This window comes from Pinus tabuliformis, chromosome J (assembly GCF_031772625.1).
Source record: "Pinus tabuliformis cultivar Carrire ecotype Pingquan chromosome J, CPIR1, whole genome shotgun sequence".
In the NCBI taxonomy this organism is placed as follows: Eukaryota; Viridiplantae; Streptophyta; class Pinopsida; order Pinales; family Pinaceae; genus Pinus; species Pinus tabuliformis.
In genome coordinates, this window is record NC_142295.1 from 757,592,478 (window position 1) to 757,617,092 (window position 24,615).

Genomic DNA, 24,615 nt, shown 5'->3' on the forward strand with positions numbered 1-24,615 from the left:
GGGTGTTTTAATGAATGAAGTGATAGCATATGAATGAAATAACATAAAGTATGAACTTTGGTTATTCGAAAAATGATGCAGGAAGTCAATTAAATAGCAACTGAACGACAATTAAACAAAAACTATATAACAATTGAACATCAATTGAACAACAACTAAATCTACTTCATTGATCTCCTCTCTCAAAATCGAATGGTCGGCAGTGACATCACAAATTGCACTTTCTTACACCCAAGGTTCATTCACTTATGAATGATGTGATGCGATATTTATCCCATGGTCAGCAATCAACAGTCATCCAACGGTTGACAGCAGTATCGCATAGGGAACTTGTGTGATGCTTACCCACCCTCAATGTTTTTATCATTAGGAAATAACCATTTTAGCATCTCAAACTTTCACATTTCTACCTACCCTTCTATTCCTAACATTTTTACTTATCCTTCCAGAGTGCATTTGAGCTAGCAACCCAATATTTTATTTTTATGAACAATCTATGTCTATACCTTATTTCTTCCATTGGCTCAGATTAAACTATTCAGCCAATTTATTTTCTACCTATGAGAATTAATTTAAAAAAAATCCAATTATGATGCAACTGTATAATTAGATAAAATAACCTAGTGTGGCATCTAAACAAACTGCACACAACTATTATTTTTCAAACTGAATTTAGAAAAAAGTAGTGGCATTTAGATTTGCAACACTTTTAGAGTTGATTTCTTTTTCTTTTCTATCTAAACTAACATTTTATTTTGCCTTCATTTTTTAGGGCATCTACCCTAACATTTTCTTTGATATGGACATATTTATCAAAATATTTTCCTAACATTTTTTTATTTAATATTCTTTTTGTCCATATCCTATCTTAACATTTTGTAGATACATTTTGTAGATACATTTTCTTTTCTGTCTAATTTATTCTAACTTATCAAAACCAAAAAATGCTACAACATTGGCTCCAACTGGGAACTACTTTCTCCTATAGAATGTAGAGAACCTACAGATCCATGTTCCTTCTCCTCGGGCTATGGAGTCCTTCATTGTAAACAATCTCACTAACAACTTAAAAAGTAAAAGAAACCGAAGATTTTACAATGAAATATATTCCAACTTCTCAGTATTGAATGAAATGTTTGAGAAACCTTCCATTTACAAGATAAGTGGAATATAGTCCCTTAAGATTTTGTAGCACAAAAGTGTTTTTACCCTTTACTTCAGCAATTGCTAAAGGACCAAACCATAGGTTATCAAACTTACCATGCTTTCCCTTTTCCTCCCTCCTGGAGTCCCATCTTAGAACTAGGTCACCTTCCTTGAAGTCCCTTTCCCTGGCTCTTCTGTCAAACAAGATTTTCATCTTATTCTGATATTTCTTTAATTTGTATTGAACTTCATCTCTGTTTTGTTTTAATTCAATAAACTAATTTATCCTTCTTTAAAAATCATCAGGTTCATCTATTGAGCCCTGCAAGAATTTTAAAACCGGGAAAGCCAAATTGGTGGGAAAAATTGTATCTTTCCCATAGACTAACTGAAAAGGAGATTTCCCAGAAAATATTTTTGGAGTTATTTTGTTTTCCCATACTGCATAAAATAAATGAGAGTCCCAGCTCTTTTTATGATCTGCTAGGGTCTTTTTGATTACCTTTACCAGACTTTTATTTGAGTATTCTACTAGGCCATTACCTTGAGGGTAGTATGGAGTTGAATGATGTAAGAAAATCTGATATTTCTGGCAAAACTAAATCATTTTAACACTATAGAATGATGTTGCATTATCGGTGACAATCTGAATTGGGCAACCAAACCTAGATAAGATATTTTCTTCAATGAATTTAGTTACTACAGAATCGGTAGCATTTCTTACCGGAATTGCTTTCACCCATTTAGTGAAGTAGTCTGTTAATGTGAGGATCCATATGTGTTGATTACTTGAAGTGGGATGGATCTCTCCAACAAAATCTAATCCCCATGTAAGGAAAGGTGCTAAGATTATTGATGGTACTAATGGAAGATTTGCTAGTTTCTGCTTACCATCAAACATCTGACAAGGAACACAACCTTTGAACTTTGCCCCTACTTGCAAGAACAATGTTGGCCAATAAAATCCTCCCCTTAAAATCTTGTATACTGTTGCTCTCCAAGAATAATGTCCTCCACAAAATCCTATATGGAACTAATCAATGATTCCTTCAGTTTCCAATTCTATTAAACATAATAACAAAATATTCAATGGATCTTTCGAGTACAAATTTGCATTTATGATGCAGTACTTGACTGCTTTCAATTTAAGAGTTTTACATTGGGATTTGGAAAATGATGCTGGGCACTCAAAATGGAGGAGAAAAATTACAATGTCTTGATACCAATCTGACAATGGAAATTTGTCATCAATATGTAAAGGGCTAATATGATCTGAAGGTAAAGGTTCTTGTGGATTCTTTTCTTTAGGTTCTTGTGGATCTGAATCTGTAGCATTTCTTACCGGAATTACTTCCACCCATTTAGTGAAGCAGTCTATTAATGTGAGGATCCTTCTATGCTGATTACTTAAAGTGGGGTGGATCGCTCCAACAAAATCAAATCCCCAATAAATGAAAGGTGCTAAGATTATTGATGGTACTAATGGAAGAGCTGCTAATTTCTGCTTACCAAAAAACATTTGACAAGGAACACAGCCTCTGACCTTTGCCTCTACTTGCAAGAAAAATGTTGGCCAATAAAATCCTTCCTTTAAAATCTTGTATGCTGTTGCTCTCCAAACATAATGTCCTCCACAAAATCCTATATGGAACTGATCAATGATTCCTTCAGTTTTTGATTCTGTTAAACATAATAACATGTTATGAAACCAGCTCACAAAAAGATAGAAAAGATAGATGAACGCCTTAGAAATAAGCCTCTTCAAGAGGGCAACCTCCTTTACATTACACAAATGAACAATTCTTGGATGATACAAATGAAAAGGCCTCCTTTCTATATATATGAGTCTAAGGGGTCATAATATAATCAAAGCCGACATAACAATAATAATGTAAGGGCACAGTAATAACAATAGTGGGCTTCTATGGGGCACAATAGTAACAATATGGGCACTACATGGGTACATCAATATAATAAGGGGGTTGTACTAAAAACAATAAGGGGTTACACTAGTAGTATAGGGGCCTAACACGACCCTCTCCTTCAAAAAGTGTTGTCCTCAATGCTTGAATAGTTCTTTGATGCTTCTGTATAAAATTCTTGTCCTCCCATGTGGAATATTCAGTAGGTAAGTTATTCCACTTGATGAGATACTCTGAAATTGATCGATTTCGTAGTTGTCGGGTTCTTGTTTCTGTGACTGCTCCAGGTTCCAATATGATTTTTCCTTCCTTTTCAATTTCTGGCAATATTGTTTGAATTGGGATCTTTTTCAACTTTTGAATAAGTGGTCATACTTTTTCATCCTTCTTCCATTCATCCCTTGCTTCGTTTATCCAATCTGGTTGGATAATAGAAATAGCACAAAACAATGCTTCCACATCCTCATCCTTTCTTGAGAGTGCATCTGCAACAAAATTTTGCTTCCATTTTCTATAGATGATGTCAAAGTCATAACCCAACATATTTGTTACACATTTTTTCTGTTCTTCTAAAGATAATAGTTGTTCTAAAAAGCATTTAAGACTATCATGATCCATTTTTACCTTGAAGTGTCTTCCCATTCGGTAAGGTTGCCATTTCTTAAGTGCATGTAGTATTGCCAACATTCCTTCTCATAAATAGCTTGCTTGAGATGTAGCAGTAAAAATACTCAATCACTTGCATCAAAACATTTTTCACTATGATGTTGATCTACTTGTTGTTTCATTCGATTTTGCACCAAAGTGGCGTTATCCTTTAAAAGTTGGAGAACTTGTTGTTGATGCTCGATGTGATATTTCACTGCTTGAACCTTTTTCTTCTTGACATGTCCTTCTATCTTTAGAGTTTGAGGGGTGGTAATTTCTTCCAATCCTTTACAAGATATGGTCAGATTCATTTCTTTATGCTCAATGTGATCTTTCACTTCTTGAGCATTTTTCTTCCTGATATGTCCTTCTATCTTGATAGTTTGAGGAGTGGTAATTCCGACCAATGAATTACAAGATATGGTTGGATTCATTTCTTCTTTCTCGATGTGATCTTTCACTTCTTGCACCTTTTTCTTCTTGATATATCCTTCTATCTTGAGATTTTGAGTGGTAACTCTTGCCAATGCTTTACAAGATATGGTCTGATTCATTTCTTCTTTCTCTGGGGTTGGGTCCTAGCATATATCCTCTTATTTTGATGTTTCTTGATCCTTTTCTTCCTCCTCTTCATACTATATGTAAAATAATTTCTTCTCGGCACACTTATGACCTTTAGTGCATTTGCTATCACAATTTTAACAAAGCCCTTTTTCTCTTTCTTCTTCCAATTGTTGTGGTGTAACCCTTGTAGGTTGTGGAAGGCTAGGGGAAACAACAGTTCCATATTTATAGTTGTGAGGGGTAGACTTCCTTGTTTCCATAATTTTACTTTCCACTATGTAACAAAGCCCTTTTACTCTTTCCAATTGTTGTGGTGTTTCTCTTTGTATTCTCATAATGTGCTATCATTTCCTCTAAGAAAATTGACCACGTAAAAAGTTGTTTATGAGAACAAAGCCCTTTATACCACAAAAAATGATCTGGTTCTAAATATGAAGATGCAATACATACCTTTTGTAACAGTGGTACACCAAGTAGATCAAAATATTGCTCCATCTGAAGTATCCAATTTAGCAGATCCTTGCCATCAAACTTTCCATATCGCCTTTTCTTGATTTTAGGAGCTCGATATTGAAATGACTATAACTCTGTAATTTCAACTTTTATAGTTCTGTAATTGTGGCCTGCAGTAGCCCTCTATGTCCTTTTTCCAATGCCACCAGTCTAATCGAATTTATATTCTCCAAGAAAGAGTTATGCACAATCTCCCAAGATGACCTGATTATATACCTTTTCAGAAGAGCGAACTTGTAGGAAGTGCCACGTGTCACTGTTTCGACCTTAGGATCTGAAAAATATACACAGGAAACTACAGTCTGTCCTCTTTCTATAACTTCTTACGAAATTGCAATCTGATTCTCAAAAACAAAGTTATGACTATTTTCCCTAGGTCACCTATTTTGGAATGTAATTTAGGAGTCTACAAAAATGCTAACTTCCTCAGATCATATCTCCGCAAATATAGCACGAAAAGCTCTGAAATTCGGACCTGCGGTCTAGAACGATTTCAGACCAAATGGGTTTGTGTTTTAGCATCTGAAACAGCGCAGAAAAAAAGTTATAGCACAAATGCCACGATGACCTGTTTGGAGCAGCGAAACCCTAGAATTCAAAGCTCCGATACCAAATGTTATGAAACCAGCTCACAAAAAGATAGAAAAGATAGATGAACGCCTTATAAATAAGCCTCTTCGAGGGGGAAACCTCCTTCACATTACACAAATGAACAATTCTTGGATGATACAGATGAAAGGACCTCCTTTTTATATATAGGAGTCTAAGGGGTCATAATATAATCAGAGCTGACATAACAATAATATTGTAAGGGCACAATAATAACAATAATGGGCTTATATGGGGTACAATAGTAACAATATGTGTTACAGGGAAAAGTGTCTACACAAAACTGCTTATCCCACTAAGGTGTGGTAGCTACCTTAGAAACAAACAAAGTAAAGCTACTTTCGTTTTTCCTTTATGAAATATAGATGAGAGAAGAACAAAGGAGACCAACCTCTGTCTTGTGCTTATCTCCTAGTTCAATTCCTCTCTCTCCTGATAGTCCTTCGCTACTTGATTCCTTGTACACCCAGCTTCACAGAGTACCTGTAGGATCAAAGTAGTATAACACTATACAAGAACATGGATCTATAATCATAAACAATCTAGGATCAGATGTAAATTGACCATACAAATGCATAAAACATAAATGACACAAGAGTATGGAGGAAAACTTGAATAGCTTTTATTTATAATCAAGAAAGAGCCAAGGGAGTTACAACCAGTTGTTCTGATCCAGCATCATCCTCTCAGCAAGTAAGCCCTTCCTCACCTCATACAAAGCTTAGATCACCTAACACTATGATGTTGTCTCAAGAAACCAACAACAATTCCTTATAAGATGCAAAATTCCAGCCCCCTGGATCTCTGGGATGAGGGATCCATATATAGATATCTGTAAGGGAGATGAGTTAACTTGTGATTTGATTAGTGTCTTCCCTCTGATAGTTCTTGCTTCCACTTGGAGATTGATGATCTCTTACTCATCCTTGGTCGAATTCAGAGAGGCAAGTGTCACAGGAGAAGTTTCTGGAAGATTCCATGCCTCTCCACCTCGCAGATTGACACTGCCATTTGTCACTTCTCGCCCATCGCACCCCATAGAAGGGCTTTTGAAATGCAACACACCCACATAGTGTACTTAGGTGAGATGCAATGCACTTTGCCTATGGAGCAGCTGAAATGATCCTGTTTTGACCAGTTCTGAGATGGTTTTCATGGAGAACTTCTGGGAGAAGCTGTAATCAGTTGACCTTGTTCCTTTAGGGGTTAGAACAACACTTTTAGGGACTTATGAGCCCTTGGTTTATGGACATTTTATGCTTGGGGTTGCAGTGCCCAAAAATGTCTATAACAGTTGTCCCCTAAAGTATGAGGTTGTTAATATTTTGATGTCGGGTGAAATGCTTTATTATGAGGATCCGAAGTTCTTTAAAGCTGGGAGGAGACCTGTAATAAGATACAATACAATACATTATCTTCATAATATTTTCATGATCTAGCTAAGGCGGGCATTCCCATGCTCAGCTTTATAAATTCATTTTTTCATGTACATAGGACAGACAATTGTCTGAGTGTAGACTGATGATTCTAGAAGAGTCATCATCCCTTTGATTGGATGATTATCTGTGTAGCAATGATGTACATTTGATGTCTTTATTTCCCTAAATATATATCGCAGCCCGGATGGATGGAACTAGATCCAGAGTCTTCAATCTTGTTCGATCTTCACTCGAAGTACAAGTCTATCCATGTGAGAGATGTTCTGGAGTCGAACATGGAAAGACATCGCCTGATTACCAGCCAATGATGTAAGCTATTAACAGGCGCGAGAGGAATCACCGATAATGATAATGACCCTCAAGGTACTGCAGTACAATTCACGTGGTGTGAATAAAGGACTTGGCGTCGAACACCATGCAAAATATTTTGGTTGAAGGTCATTGATGTAAACCTGTTGCCGAAAGTGAGAAACTTGCCATTGAGGCATGCAAGCTTCAAAGTACTAAACGGGGTGTTCCTAGATCGACTTCTCGGATAATGAGCTAATGTTGACAAGAAGCGATCCATCATAGGAGGGCCTTAATGAATCCCATATCAATGACATGGAATGGAGCAAATGATTTTAATGGAGGTGAAAACGATCTGGTGATATAAGGTTCAGGGTGGCGGTCATGAAAGAATGGAGTGTAAATGTATCGTAGCGGGTGAGACACAGGTGAATTCTCTGAATGACTTCTCTTGAACATATCGGCGACACTGACATGATGGATTGGTAGCATTAACCCCAAATGTGGATGGTGTGATGGTACCATGGTGATGTGGCCGGTGAATGAAACAACCCAACCTGACTTGGATGCAGAGTGAAAGTGTCATGTTCAAGAGCGACTTGCTACCAACAAAGTTTCTTCAAGTTTTCTTCCCAATTTTTCCCCAGTCATTGCTGACCAATACCTCTTTATTTTTGTCAAGCTTGAGGAGGATAACATATGCTTGTTATATAATTTTCCCTTCGAGCAAACCCATCGCTATGTTTAACGAGCCTAGCGATAGTGAAACTTGTTCTTGTCTGCTATGGACAAGTTTGTCGCTATTAAGTTTTAACGAGTTTAACGACAAAGATAAATCGGTCCTTTTCAATTTTAGAGAGTCTGAAAAGGGACATAAAGGAAACTCAAAAATTCCTTTTTCGTCATCTAATCCCTTAAGTCCAAAAAAGTATAAAACAATACAGAAGGGATGAATTTTCGATACTTTTAACCAGCCGAAAAAAACAAGCGCTTGATAATTTTGTGTTATAATCCCTCAGGTCCAAAAAGATTAAAATCTAAAGGAGGGATAGCACTTCCGACCCCTTTAACGAGTTGGAGAGGCCAATGGCTTGGAAATATTTTCATATTTTACGAGTCAGTTGAAAAGAGCTTAAAGGAGACTCATCTTTTGAGGAACGAGTGATAAAATTGGGTAGCAGCTGATTCCAGGTAAGTTTTGGAATGTTCCAATCACGACAGTGTTACAAGGATGGCTAGTGGGATCACTCTTCGCAGTTGTTCCTCAAAAGGGGTAAACAATCAAATGGAGGTGAATGATCGGACAATATAGAGTGGAGTTGATGATGAGAACACGACCAAGGCTTTAAAGGCTGAAGTACTACATTCACGATGGTTATTTACCGGGAAATAGTTCATTTTTTAATGAGCTTAAATGCGGGGAGAAACATTTTCTCATCACATATGTTTATTTTTTAACGAGCTTGAACTATGTGCTAAAACTGCTCGATTAATCCAGTCGTATAATAAGAATTTCTTATATATGAAAACGATAATTTTTAGAGTTTTGCCCCACATCCTTTCTTTATGAAAGTTAGGAAACGACCAATCCTACGAGTTCAAAGGGTTAGAGGACCTACAAATTTAAAAAATAAATAGTCGCTCTTTGCTTGCATGCCAAAAGATTTGCATGCCCCCAGGTATAAAATAAAGCTTCAAGGTCACCTTTCATTCTACTGACAAAACATTTGTTTTATCAGGAAAGGTCTACCTCTTTCAGGTTACCAAAGATTGTTCCATTCACACCGCAAACAAAACACTTCTTCGGCGATGTCTACCGAAATAGACAAAGGTGAGACAATCCACTCACATAACTTTGACGAGGAAATCTTGTTCCAGTCTAACCCCCTCTTCCAATCACAGACGAGAGTACAGACTAGTCATATATCTCTCACGGAAACCTACCCTATACCCGAAGTTTTCCTGCCGAAGCAGACCAGGGTGCATGCCCCCTAGGTTTCAGTCATGTCCCCCGAATCACTCGCGCTCATCAGGTGGACGGACTGGAGATTGATAAGACATTCCTTGTGTGAAAAGACCATTTATGGATGGTATATGACTATTTGCTATGCGTGATCCGGGAAATGAAAGCTGGTCTACGAGCTTGACCACTCTTCCTTCGTGCGGAAAACACATTACTCTAAAGAGTGATGAGACAATGGCTCCCATGCAATAAATATAGTCTCGCCAAGGAATAGATTATAATCCAGGGGTCCTTGGACTACCATTACGTTCATATGAACGATTTTCCCTCTCAATGTTATGGGCACATTGGGAAGGATCCCTAACGGTCGACTGGTTCCTTTGTCAAAGCCTGTTAGATTTCTCATGTCAGGCAAAATCGATGGTGAACCAAGCGCTTTCCAAGCAGTCGAGGAAAGGATACTCACAGAAGCCCCTTCATCTATGATGGTACTAGCCATAACCATTCTATATATTTGAGCAACAATTCGGAATGGTACACTAGCTGGTAAACGGGGTCTGCCTAGTTGGTTCCAGTCGAAGGAAACAACTAGGTTGCTTGGAGGTGGGACCGAATAGACGGCCGGGTACGACTCTGACGAACTTCCTTCCTGCAGTAAAGGAATGGGTAAATTGCCCCTATGTTCATTGGAGTCTGTGCTTATGAAAAGAATTTGGATGGTGTCATCCTTATTCTCTTATGTTACTGTATCATCTAAAGATGGAACCTCTGAAGGCAAGACCGGGTCAATTGCCACCTTGACCTTTTGACTTTCATCTGGTATGGGTTTAGATGGTTTGTCTTCAATGATAGACGCTTCGGCTGACCACCTGGGCGGGTCAGCCAGATTTTCAACTAGTGACGGACTCGGCAAGAGTTTTTTATATCCAGAAGGAAGTCGTAATGGTGAAACTGGACGATCGTCCAAAACCCTTTTAGCCTCGTCTAAGAATGGACAACGGTGGACGGCATGATCGCCTTCGCACAGATTACAAGGAAATCTATATTTTCATTTTTTTCCTGGGGCTTCACTTTCACTAGTCGACGGTCTGTTTTCAACATGATCATCAGAGGTTGACAACACCGGGTTGTGCAAACGAGGAGACCAGTCCCTTAAGATCCGAGGGATGCAGGGACAATCTCGATGATAGTTGTCTCCTTTGCAAATGACACATGGTGACTTAGGCCTGGTCTGTCCAGTGTGTGGATTTTCGCTAGATGACGCTTGGTTTCCCCCTTTCACTTTTGGCTCCTTCTTCTTCTTCTATTTCTTCTTCTTTTCCTTCTTCTTCTCAGGTACTTGATTTTTGGCTTTACCAGCCCCATCAAGCGAAGAGGAAGGACGAGAGGAAAAATTAGAGGAAGTAGAAGGTTGGTGGGTAACTCTGGATTCGTCTAATTGCTGACTCGATTGTTCAGGAATTGCGGTGTTCTGAACGACAGAGGTTGAGAAGAGCCATACAGGCAAGCCGATTGTCAATCCTGGAAGCGACAATGTGGCCATATGGGGTGCACCAACATCTCCCCAAGAGGAGAAGGGACTAGGATTTCCTCCCAGGGGAATTCCTTGGTTGGTGCATTCCATTTTCTCAACCTAAGATCAACGTAGGAAAGGGTGATGATTATTCCATTTAAAATAAATTTTAGATGCTTTGACACAACTTGTTTTTTCAATTTTAAAGAGTTGAGAAAAAACAAAAGATGACTCTAGTCGTCTTCGATTTTTAATGAGCCTGAAGTGACAAGTGCTCAGATGGACCTTTTCCGTTAAGGAGTCTGAAAAGGAACGAAAGGGACTGCTCTGGAAATTTAGGCAAAGGGATTACCAAACCAATCACAAAACTGCAGAATACTTTTTATGGTACGACAGTCAGTCTTCCCGAATGTTGTGTTCAATGCATTGCAATCGATAGGGCGGCAGACACGGTTTCCTATGGATAAAGGATTAAGCCTATTGTGGTCTCCAAAAATATACTCAACGGTACGTGGGAGCACAAGTCCGTACTGGCACTTATCATCTAAAAGTAGAGGAATCACCCAACCATCAGTGAGAACAACAGTTACCAGGCTTTACGACGCCGGAATACGTCTCTAGCCTAGACTTCTAGATGTTGTGCGTTAGGTTCCAAAGCATTGTTAGATTCATTAAATTTATTTTATAGTTGATCTTGCTTAAGGAATTTGCCTTTCAGGTTCACCACGAGATGTAGATGTACAATTCCTAAAATGCAATCTAAGATGATGAACAGTCTTTTATCTTCTTTGTGCAATGAAAATCCTAGCTACTAAGGAAAGAAAGACAGAATTCTTTCAACAAAGAGCAAAGAGCACACACTATATGCACTGTCCTAAATAAAACCAATCAAACAGTCTAAATGCAAATGCACATGCATGTATTTTTTTTCGGCTTTCTTAGTATGTGAATGATAAAAAGAAAGCTAATGTGCAAATCTGAATCACTTTTCAAGTGACAATTACTAACAAGTTTCTTTTCAAAATCAAAAATGAAGACAATCACAACACTTTACGATTCAGAAATGCATACTTGCTTTTGACACTAGAAAAACTACAAATTCAGACCAAATACAGTAGTAACAGGGTAATCGACTATCAAGAGCAACCAAACTCTCTCCTATGACTGAAAACGACACTTGCGACACTTTCAAATCAAGAAACGACAATACAATTACGTTACTTTTTGCAAAGGAGAACTGAAAATGACTCAACAAATACACAAAAACATTTACAGTTCTTTTGCACAATGGAGGTGGAATATCAGCAAGGAAAAGGGGTTTCAAACAGAGATATACTGACTACAGGCAGCAAAATTCATGAATAGAACTGAAAAGACTGAACACAGAAACCAAAACTGAGGAACAATGCCTAGTCTGATCAGCGCACCTGTAACATAGTGAACTTGAAATGCAGCACACCTACTACACTCGGGAAGTGCGCTGAATTTCAGATTCACAGAACAGAGCCTGCACTGGGTCAGAGACGAGACTTTTCTTGGGTTTCGGATCACAGTTTGCAGTTCAGTTCAGGGGTTTTGTTTGAGCAAATGGTAATCAGTAAATCAACAATCAGGGGTAGATCTAAGGAGGTTACTGGAGCTACCAAAGGGGAAATTAAAGAGTTTGTAAATCAGTTGTTTAATTCATAAACAAATCCCAGAGATTGAATGAAGCAGCATTTATCTACTTTGAATTTGCATAGAAAATGCAGTTCGAAAGCTACCTGGCTCGACTTCAGGCTCCGTCTGTAAGTTTATAAAATAAACAACAAGGAAGATAAACAAACAACCTAGTCTCTCCCCAGCGGAGTCGCCATTTTGTTACAGGGAAAAGTGTCTACACAGAACTGCTTATCCTACTAAGATGTGGTAGCTACCTTAGAAACAAACAAATTAAAGCTACTTTCGTTTTTTCTTTATGAAATATAGATGAGAGAAGAACAAAGGAGACCAACCTCTGTCTTGCGCTTATCTCCTAGTTTGATTCCTCTCTCCTGATAGTCCTTCGCTACTTGCTTCCTTGTACACCCAGCTTCATAAAGTACCTGTAGGATCAAAGTAGCATAACACTATACAAGAACATGGATCTATAATCATAAACAATCTAGGATCAGATGTAAATTGACCATACAAATGCATAAAACATAAATGACACAAGAGTATGGAGGAAAACTTGAATAGCTTTTATTGATAATCAAGAAAGAGCCAAGGGAGTTACAACCAGTTGTTCTGACCCAACATCATCCTCTCAGCAAGTAAGACCTTCTTCACCTCATAGAAAGCTTAGATCACCCAACACTATGATGTTGTCTCAAGAAACCAACAACAATTCCTTACAAGATGCAAAATTCCAGCCCCCTGGATCTCTGGGATGAGGGATCCATATATAGATATCTGTAAGGGAGATGAGTCAGCTTGTGATTTGATTAGTGTCTTCCCTCTAATAGTTCTTGCTTCCACTTGGAGATTGATGATCTCTTACTCATCCTTGGTCGAATTTAGAGAAGCAAGTGCCACAGGAGAAGTTTCTGGAAGATTCCATGCCTCTCCACCTCGCGGATTAACACTGCCATTTGTCACTTCTCGCCCATCGCACCCCATAGAAGGGATTTTTGAAATGCAACGCACCCACACAGTGTACTTAGGTGAGATGCAACGCACTTTGCCTATGGAGCAGCTGAAATGATCCTATTTTGACCAGTTCAGAGCAGTTTTTCATTGAGAACTTCTGGGAGAAGCTGTAATCAGTTGACCTTGTTCCTTTAGGGGTTAGAACAACACTTTTAGGGACTTAGGAGCCCTTGGTTTATGGAAATTTTATGCTTGGGGTTGCAGTGCCCAAAAATGTCTATAACAATATGGGCAATACATGGGTACATCAATATAATAAGTGGGTTGTTCAATAACAATAACGGGTTACACTAGTAGTATATGGTCCTAACAAAATATTCAGTGGATATTTCCAGCACAAATTTGCATTTATGATGCAGTACTTGATTGCTTTCAATTTAAGAGTTTTACACTGGGATTTAGAAAATGATGTTGGGCACTCAAAATGGAGCATAAAATTTACAATGTCTTGATACCAATATGACAATAGAAAGTTTTCATCAATATGTAAAGGGTTAATCTGATCTGAAGGTAAAGGTTCTTGTGGATTCTTTTCTTCAAGTTGAAGAGAAGGTCCTTGTGGATTCTCCCCTTATAAAATTAGGAAAGGTTCTTGTGGATACTTCCCTTGTGCAAGTACAGAAGGTTCTTGTCGATTCTTCCCTTGTACTTCTAAAATAGAATTGATTCCAAGAACTTTGCAATTTGATTCGCCAAACGCTTGGCTAATCCTTGGCCTTTTACTAGCTTTGTAGTTTTGATAGTTAGATCAAACTCAAGTATTTGAGTGATCCACCTACCTCTTTTACCATCAGTGTCAGGTTGAGCTAAAACAATTTTTATAGCACCATTAGGAACATAAGCATTAATAGGTGAATGTATGACATACATCCTGAAATATTTCAGGGCTTGAATGAGGGCATATGCTTGCTTCTCAATTATGTCATACTTAAGCTCATCATCTCTAATAAAATTATTAAAAAAGGCTATGGGCTGGTCATGGGAACCTTCATTCTTTTGTAATAGAACAACAGCAAGGGTTGTTTCTGAGGCAAAAGAAAAGATACTAAATGGTTTAGTATAATCAGGGCTGGACAAGGTGGGAGCTTCGGAGATAGCTTTCTTGATATGATCAAATGCCTACCTGGAAGAGACAATTGATCCTTTCGGAGCATGTCAGTTATATCTTTTACAATCTCTGCATAATTTGGGATGAATCTCCTTAAAAAATTAATCTTACCCAGAAAACCTTGAATTTCTTTCTTGTTTCTAGGTAAGGTCAATCTTTCAATGGCAGACACATGCTTGGGATGAATTACCACTCCTTACTTTGAGATTATATGGCCCAATAGTTTTCCTTCTTTGATAGCAAAGAGATACTTTTTAGGGTTCAATGATATCCCAAATTTTCTACACCTGTAAAAAACCTTGATCAAGTGCTTCAGATGTTTCTGATCAGATTTAAAAAAATAGTAATGTCATCAAGATAAATAACCACGAACTTGTTTATCTAACCCATGATAGCTACATCCATAGCTCCCTAAAATGTTGCTCCAAAATTTGATAAGCCAAATAGCATTCTAGCATACATAAATGTACCCTAGGGTGTAGTGAAGGTTCTCTTTTCCCTGTCTGTTGGATCAACATTCACCTAATTATAACTTGAAAAAACGTCAAGCATAGAAAGTCTTTGTGCTCCTGAAACCATTTGAAGTAACTGATCCATTTTGGGTAAAGGGTAATTATCCTTTAATCATGCTTTGTTCAAATTCCTAAAGTCCACACAAAGTCTAATTTTTCCATTCTTTTTCCTAACAAGAACTAAATTTTCAACCCAATTAGAATATCTAAGAGGGAGAATGATCTGGGCATCTAGAAATTTCTTAATTTCCTTTATGACAGTTGGTATAAGCGCTGGATTAATCCTCCTAAGTTTTTGTTGATAAGGTACTGCTTCTAGCTTCAAAGGGATCTTATGCTATATTAAAGAAGTATCATAAGTTTTTAGATCAGCATAGGTCCAAGCAAAAACATCCTTATAATTTTGATGTAACTTAAGATATTGAGTTTTAATCTCAGGGTTTAGAGATGCACAGATTTTTATGCTTTTGACATCATCATTTGTTCCAATGTTAATTTCTTCTATGTCCTCTTCCGAAGAAATGGACTGAGGATTTTGGAGGACATCATTTTGATCAAAAAAAATTTCTAAAGATATCAAGCCTTTGGGAATAAAATTGTTAGACAATTGAATAATATCATGATCAACAATTTTTGAACCGAAATCTGAAGTATTATTCTCACTTGTATTTTCATTTATTTCAATCTATCTACATCAATTTGTAAAACAGAAAATTGATCTACAACTTGCTAAAAATATTTCAAGTGTTCATCATCTTCAAATATTTGCTAGTGTTTTAGATTGTCTGGATAGATGGTCTATACTTGAATTGTATTTGGTAGAGTAAATTAGTCTGATCAAGAATTTTAAATGAACTAGAAGAAACAGCTAAGGCATCTGCATGAATATTATGATATCTTGGAATATAAGTCAAATTAAAAGCATCAAAGAAGTTTTCAACTGGATCCCATACTTCATTTTGGTAAGACCTAACTCTAGGATGTTTAGTCTGTAAAATATTTCTCACTTGTTTGACAATAAGTTCTGAATCAGTAAAAACAATTAATGTTTGAACCTTTAAGCTTTTGGCTAATTGCAATCCCAAAAGGAAAGCTTCATATTCAGCCACATTATTTGTAACTTCGAAGTCAAGCTTACATTATTGGGTAATGTTTTCTTTTTCTGGTGATATTAAAACTGCTCTACCTCCTAATCCATCTTTTGTACAAGAGCCATCAAAGAATAGTTTCCATATATCAGTTTTATTTGGTATTGTACTTTCAATTACATCTTCAATTTTAACTTTAGTTTCAGGCACTTGGTTTGAACAGAGTTGAAAGCAACCAAAATCTTGGTCAATTGCATAAATGGGATGGTTCCTTTACTGGTCTATTTTGCAAACAGTGTGCACAAATATCACCTCCGTGTATAATCTTAGTTTTTCTCCCCCATAAACTGGAATAGTAGCATAAGACATATCCATCTGAAGAGTTCCCCCTAGTTTGGCATAGCAAGACCTTGAAAGGATCATTCCAAATTTGGGAGGGATATATGTGACAACTATATCAAGTACTACACTTTTCATTGGAATTTGGTCAAGGGTGACTACTAAATCCTTTATCAATCCTAAGCAAGGCACCCTTTTAGAATCAAAGGTGTACAAGTCATGATACGATCTAGTTATGTCAAGTTTCAAATGATCCATGATAGTCTTTGGCATGAGGTTATGTGATGCTTCAGAATCAAGCATGCAATTATACAACATGGAATCATTTGTCTTAAGAGTTACATAGAAATGAGGCATTATTTCATCTATCATATCTAAGCTTGGGCCAAAAACAACTGCTAGATTTTCATCTTGCAAACTGATGATATCACCTTTAGCATCAACCGAGGTATTTTGTATCCATTTGGAGACCTGATTTTTATACCCAGGGTTTTTAGAAAGTTTTGAAAGAGGAATTGGGATTTTAACTCTCTTTTTCAACATTAAATGTAATCAATGCATTTTTGCCATTTTGAGGAGTATCAATTGACTGATCTAATGGTCGAATAAAATTTGTTTGAGTTTGAGTAGTTTTGGCATGAGGTTCAATTACTGGAGTTTCCTTAGGAGGTCTTCCAAGGCCAGGCCTAGGCCTAAGGTCATATCTTTTGTTCAACTCTGCAATTAAAAATTCATAGAAGGCATGGTATTTGGAAACCTGTGGAGATTCTTGATCTTCTTGAACCTGATTTTGTTGTGTAAGAGGAATAATAACTATTTGATCAGAGGAAGTATCCATATTATTTATATCTTCAGGGATGGTCATAGTATTATCATCAGGTTGTTGATAAACTAGGTCTTTGAAGAATTTGTAATTGTGGATTTCTTTTATATTGACCTTAATTTTGATTTTGGGGTCTGGAAACTGTTTGCTGGATTGTCCTAGGTTGAGTCTCAATCTTGGAAATTCTATTAGATAGATTTCTAAGAAGAGAAATTATTTCATCTATTTTAGAATCTTCAGTTTTAGTATTAGAGGAACTAGAAGTCTCTACTGTCGATTTGAGTTTTATTTGGGCCTTTTCCTCTTTAGCTTTCAAAGAAGTTGAAGCACCGCTGTTTTCTTCTACCTTAATAGAATTGTTTGCATATCTTCAAGAGTTCTTGAAGTTCTCTCTCTCATTATAACAACAAAATCATCATCAAAGGCTTTATAAAATCTAGACTTTGTTGTTGCTACAGGTGGTTTACAATCAGGGGGAATTTTATGATAAATCTTATTGAATCTTTTGATAAATTCTAATACAGGTTCACCAAAATTTCTTTTAAGTTCATCAAACTCAGTGAGAATGTAAAGAGGATCTTTTTTCACACCCCACTAGTTTTTAAATATGTTTTTAAGGTCTTCCCAATTTATAATGGAATTTGCAGGCAACTGCCTATACGAAATTCTTACATTTCCTTCAAGTGATTGTACAAAAATCCTCATGTAAACATTTTATTGTTCAATATTCATGTTATCTTCAAAGTCTAAAAAGGCTTGAAGATGGTCTTGAGTAGAAGGACCAGTTTCTCCATTATACCTGGGAAGGTATTTCAAGTATCCAGCTGGAAATGCATCGAGATTAGGAGGTAATACTAAAGCTGTGTATCTAGCCTGTACAATAGGTCGGAAAGCCATAGTGGGAGGTGGTGTATGAGTTGTTTGTGTCGATGAATAAGTTGAAGAAGCTGAAGAAGGGGTCCAACAAGGTGATTGAGGGGGTGAGGAACTAGTTGGAGGTGAAGAAGGAGGGGATCTCCAGAATGATTTCAAAGGAGTCTTAAGAACTAACTTATGGACCTGTGGATGACTACCCTTCTTTCTTTCAAAAAGTGGATTTGAAAACATAGAGGTGGCCTCTTCAGGATGTTCAGAAGTAGAAGCTTCAGGTTTTCCAGAAGTGGGGGGAAATGAATAAGTGGTAGGGCACATGAAATCTGTTGGTTTATGTTATGGTAAATTAACACCAAAGTCAAACTCAGTTTTAGGTGATCCTGGTGGTAGTGAGGGCTTTGGATGAGATTCAAATGAATGAATGAGGAATGTTGATTTGAAATCAACTCCAATGTTTAAGAGTTCAGCAACCCTAGGTGATAAGTGGAGTAATCTGGATTAGATGGAATGTTACTATAAGGATCAAATGATGCTAAATATTCAAACTACATGACTGAAGAAGAAGAAGAAGAGGGTTGATGTCCCCTTTTATAATTGGCTTTTCTCGTAATTTTTTTAGGGTCTAACAGAGGATCAACTAAGTCAGCCTCTGAATGAGATCTGGTGTGCTTAAAAGGTGCCAGTTTGGGAGAGTTGAGTTAACCAGGTGAAGGATTTTAACCTTTCTAAACCTTTAATCACCTTCAAGGAATAGAATACATATCATTGCCCCAAGAAAACTTAATGAAATTCGAGTCCCCGGTAGCGGCGCCAATTTGATGTTGTACCTCTGAGATAATAATGGCCAGCGATTATGCCAGAGCATCTAAGATAAATTTTTTTAGGGTTTTGTTTTAATTTGGGATATGAATGGATGAAACAGATATAGAACTAATGTTTCTAACCTCTTGAATAATATCAATATCTCAGCAGGGGGCTGCTATAAATATTTACACAGTGAAATAGCTTTTATGATGATGAGAAGAAACAAAAAAGTAATATGATTACCATAGTTTTGAAATTGAAAGCTAGATAATCATAAGTATGAAAACCTTTAAACTATGTTTACAAGTTTGAGAAAATACACATGAGCTTACAAAAGATGCTGATGATTTATTAATTTTGAGGGAATTAATTAAAAAAACAGTCAATTAATTCATTCTATCTATAGATTATCACTTCAGAAAGCTTATAGGAATAGATTTAAATGCAATTACTCCTACCTAGTTATCTCTGCAAGACACAAGTATATGAAGAAAAACATAATGAATGACACTGGAAACACTTACAGGAAACACAAACTGTGCAAAACAGAATTCAGAATCCTTCGCTTCGTATTAATGATCCAGAAATATTAATTACATCAAATGTCTAGAAATGCTTCTTCAAGGGTGCAACCCTTAATAACTCATGAAGAGAGTTATTTATACAACAGTAGGACAAAAAATATCCTAAACTGATTTTAAAAAAATAGATTACTTACACAATCAAAAATAAAACTTTCTAATGATCTGGCACTGCTTTGGTGCTACGATGCTTGATGACTATCACTGAAAAAGTTGAAAAGTGGTTGAAGCTAGCTGACTGTTCCCTCAAAAAATGAATGTTGTTTAATAATCATCAATCAAGTAAATCTGTTAATTCTTCCCAACGTTTCTTATCTGGGATAGAAATCTTTGCTACCCTCTTGTAGATTTCATCCATCTCGGTATATTTAGTAAAAGTGGGTTTTACCAAAAATATATGCTTGATTTCATTCAGGATGAAGAAAGAATCCATGAGTGTTTTTACTATGAGAGTTGGTGTTGTTGATCCTTTGATATTGGCTACTGAAGCTGCATGGGTGCCCACCTCTGTTAACTTTTTGACATAATCCTCAACTGGCATCAATTTATCATTAATAACCATCATAGAAGGTAAACCTTTGCTGATCAAAGGTTCAACTTTGTTGAAGAATCTGTGAACCATGTTGTTAACATTGTTGCACTTTTATTGTAACTGAAGGTTGATATTTCTCTTAGTGATAATATTATTTACTTCTAATATTGTTGCAGTTTTGTCACTTATCCTTAACTCCTCAAGCTCATAGTCATCCTTGGAATTTAGAAGTTTGATTATATCAGAGGCAGTCTCTGGCATATCCTCCAGCGGCCTAGTTATGGATTCCACTGCATCCTGAGTTTTCTCCAAGAGATATTTTTGATTGAATATTATCTTACGGAATTTCTTTTGCTAAACCCAACTTGTTGCCTATGAAATAATCTGTGAGTTCTTTCCTCAACATTTCCACTTGGCCTTTGAGTCTGTTGGTTTCAGTTGTGTGTGAACTGTCTAATATAGACTTCATAAGTTGTAACTCTTGGAGTTCATCCTTTAGTTTATTGATTTCTCCTATGTCGATAGACAGGTTCTAAACAGCTTCAGAAAGTTGCTCATCTCCTTTTGCTATACCTGTTGCTGATGTAGTGGCTGTAGTAGAAATTGTAGTGATGGGAACTGCTGCAAGAGAGACGACATCCACTGAAGTTTGAATGTTCTTGACAGATTCCTCCTTCTCCTTAACCAATTTCTACATCTTCTCCTCCATTTGTTTTATTTGCAAATTCTGTTCTATGATGAGTTTCATCATCTCTGACTTTTGGGTCTCTGTCTCCTCGATTTCTTTGGCCATTGTATCCTCAGATCCTGGTAGTTTCGGCTATTTCTTTAGTGCTGCAACTTGAGTGTTCTTTTTCTTAATGAGCTCCTCTACAACATTTATGTTTGAGGGATCATATCCCATCATTAGCACTAGATTTTCCAAAGACTAAATCTTGGTATCTTTTGCTAATGAGGAGACCTTCTCCAACTTTAATTGTGACTGAATGTTGGCCAATGTAACCTGCATCTTTGACAAACTCATAGCAATGTTTGTCAAGGTTGAAGCAATCATCTGTCCGGTTTGTTTGTGCATCTCAAATTAATCAATTGGATGCACATCCTTAACATTAAACTCAAAAGAAGTGTGTTTCTGGTATTGTGATGCATTCTTGGGCTGAGGTACTTGGGCCTACAAGAAATCCATTTGCATCTTCCCCTTCTCAAAGTCGAAGACTGAAAGAAGCCTTGCTTGAGAGCTGGAAGAATGCTTCTAGAACTGGGTCTAAGTATTCAACTTCAATTCTTCATTATTTCTTTTGATTTCACTAAAGACATGGAAGATTTCTTCTTCTTTATTCTCAGGAATGACTCCAGTAGTTTGAACTATCTATTTTTCATGAGATGTGGTAGACTAAGTTGGAGATTGTATAGACTGTTCACTAGACTGTGAATCAACATTCATAGAGACTCTTTGTTTCTTTTTCCTGTGAAAATCCTTGAAGCCTTGGCTTGTTGCCTCTCTTGCAGGTGAAGATTTTTCTTCCCTCCCTCTCTTGGCTATCTTTTCCTGTGAAATTGGAGTTTTCATATTAGATGTAGAGACTACCTGCTCCTCAGCCTCTTGGAGGGTATTCTCTGTCCATTCTAACTGGTTCTTTAATTGTTCTATCTCATGCCTAGCTATATGATGATATGGTGTGAATTTATTTTTCACCCTAACTTTGGAGATGACTCCCATTGGGTCATGTGGCCAAGAGAAACTAAGAGCAAATTTCATTTCCTTTAGAATCTTATCAGCTTCCTCCCCTGCTGTTCTGGTATTACAAATGAAATGACCAACTTGAGCTTTGATCTTAAATTGTGATTTCTTTTTTTTAGCTACAATATGTACTTCATCTGCATTCAATCTTTTCCTCAAGTACTCTAGTGCAAAGATTCTAACAGTGAGGTACTTTGGCAGTTTGTAGGGTGGAAGCTCACAGCCAAAAACCTTGATTTCTGTGTAGTTCTGGTAGCAATACCAATCTCTTGTTGCAGCTTGATCTATGAACTGAATTTCTTTGAAAATCTCTTCACTGATCCTTGGTAATGGAGTGTTGCTCATAAGGTTGAGGGCTGGATGAATAAACAATTCTATGAACTTCTTATATGTGAATTCTACTTTGTCCTTCATCCCCATTGAAGTCCAAAAAATCACTAACTGTGGCAATCCTTCTTCATCAAGTTTCTGCAAAGAAAATGGAAATGTGTCCCCCTGGAAATATATAAACAGATACACAAGTACTGAAGAATACTTGAATACTTTTTCAGTGTTAAATTTGACAAACTTCTCATGTATGGTTTCAGATATGAAATGACTAAAATCATAAATAACAGTAGGCTTAGAATCAGAAGAAAACATGGATAAGAAACTAAGGATGGCTTCACTAACAGACTGATCAAAGTGATAACCAAGAAAATAGGACAGGATAGTAGTAATATGTCTGGTTCTATCAAGAAACTTAGATGCATCATAAGGGGGATTTCTCTTTGGTAGAGGACTACCAATTGCTAGAAATATTTCTAGGGTCTGGAATCTCTTGGTAAAGTCCAATTTGTTATAAGATTCTCAGATTTTCATGAGAAAAAGGATGAGTTGGTGTAGTGTCAGGGGCCTGCAACATATTCTCAATTGAATCAGGGTTAATGGAACATCGCATTTCTCCAGTAGGTGAGTTAATGGCTCTCTGGTTGGGATCATAGGATTCATGGCATTTTCTCATGAACTCTGGAGCTCTGTGTATTTGTGGAAAAATATAGTGAGGTAATTGGGATTCCCGAAGCCCAATTTCATCACTCTATTCAATTAGCTACTCTTCCCACCAACAATAAATTTCAAATAAATATAATTGAGAAGAAGTCTCAATGATTTTGCAATCATTGTCAACTAATGGAGTATGGTGGAAATCAATTTGTGGTTGAATTAGAGGATTTGGAACTTCTGCAATTACTTTTCCTTTGGGAGGCATTTTGTCAAACGAAACTGCAGACTGTAAATGACAAAATGGTAAAAGGAGTTAACAGAGTGGAGACAGGTAATTGACAAGTGGACATGGAAGGTGTGATTGAGAACAGGACAAGTGGCTGCTAGAATGCAAGATAGTGGCTGAGCTATTGAGCAGGCAGCCTTAAAGAATACTCTCGGTCATAGAAGTTAATTATGTAACCTTTGAAATGCATGAAAAAGTTTTTATAAAGAGTAAAATGGAGTGGGAAGGTGGCACCAAACATTTGAAATTTCATTAATTATCCAACAAGTTAGTTAACAGACATTTGGTTATAAATGCGCGGGAGCGGAAATGAATGGGCAACGGATAGGCGACAAATGATTGGATGGGAAATATGAACTGAACGTGACGTGGGGTGACAGTAATGTCTATGATTATGGAGGAGTGTGCGGGATGAGAGGTGAGGTGGAGGGAGTTTAATGTGTGAGCGAGGAATGAACGGTGGGGTCGCAATATGATAGGCAGACGTGGCAACTGTGGGTCTGGGTGTTTTAATGAATGAAGTGATAGCATATGAATGAAATAACATAAAGTCCGAACTTTGGTTATTCAAAAAATGATGCAGGAAGTCAACTAAATAGCAACTGAACAACAACTAAACAATAATTGAACAACAACTGAATCTACGCCATTGATCTCCTCTCTCTAGATCTAATGGTTGGTAGTGACATCACAAATCGTACTTTATTCCACCCAAGGTTCACTCACTCATGAATGATGTGATGTGATATTGATCCCACAGTCAGCAATCAACAGTCATCCAATGGTTGACAGTAGTATCGCACAGGGAACTTGCACGACGCTTACATGCCCTCAATGTTTTGATCTTTAGGAAATAACCATTTCAGCATCTCAAACTTTCACGTTTCTACCTACCCTTCTATTCCTAACATTTTTACTTATCCTTCCAGAGTGCATTTGAACTAGCAACCCAGTTTTTATTTTTATGAACAATCTATCTCTATACCTTATTTCTTCCATTAGCTCAGATTAAACTGTTGAGCCAATTTATTTTCTACCTATGAGAATTAATTTAAAACAAATCCAATTATGATGCAACTGTATAATTGGATAAAAGAACCTAGTGTGGCATCTAAACAAACTGCACACAACTATTATTTTTCAAATTAAATTTAGAACAAAGTAGTGGCATTTAGATTTGCAACACTTTCAGAATTGATTTCTTTTTCTTTTCTGTCTAACCTAACATTTTATTTTGCCTTCATTTTTTAGGGCATATACCCTAACATTTTCTTTGATATGTACATATTTATCAAAATATTTTCCTAACATTTTTTTATTCAATATTCTTTTTGTCCATATCCTATCTTAACATTTTGTAGATACATTTTCATTTTTTGTCTACTTTATTCTAACTTATTAAAACCAAAAAATGCTACAACATTGGCTCCAACTAGGGACTGCTTTCTCCTGTAGAATGCAGAGAACCCGCAGATCGATGTGACTTCTCCTTGGGCTATGGAGTCCTTTGCTGTAAAAAATCTCACCGATAGCTTAAAAGGGTAAAAGAAACTAGAGTTTGTACAAGGAAATGTATTCCAACTTCTCAGTATTGAATGAAATGTTTGAGAAATCTTCCATTTACAAGATAAGTGGAATATAGTCCCTCAATATTCTATAGCAGAAAAGC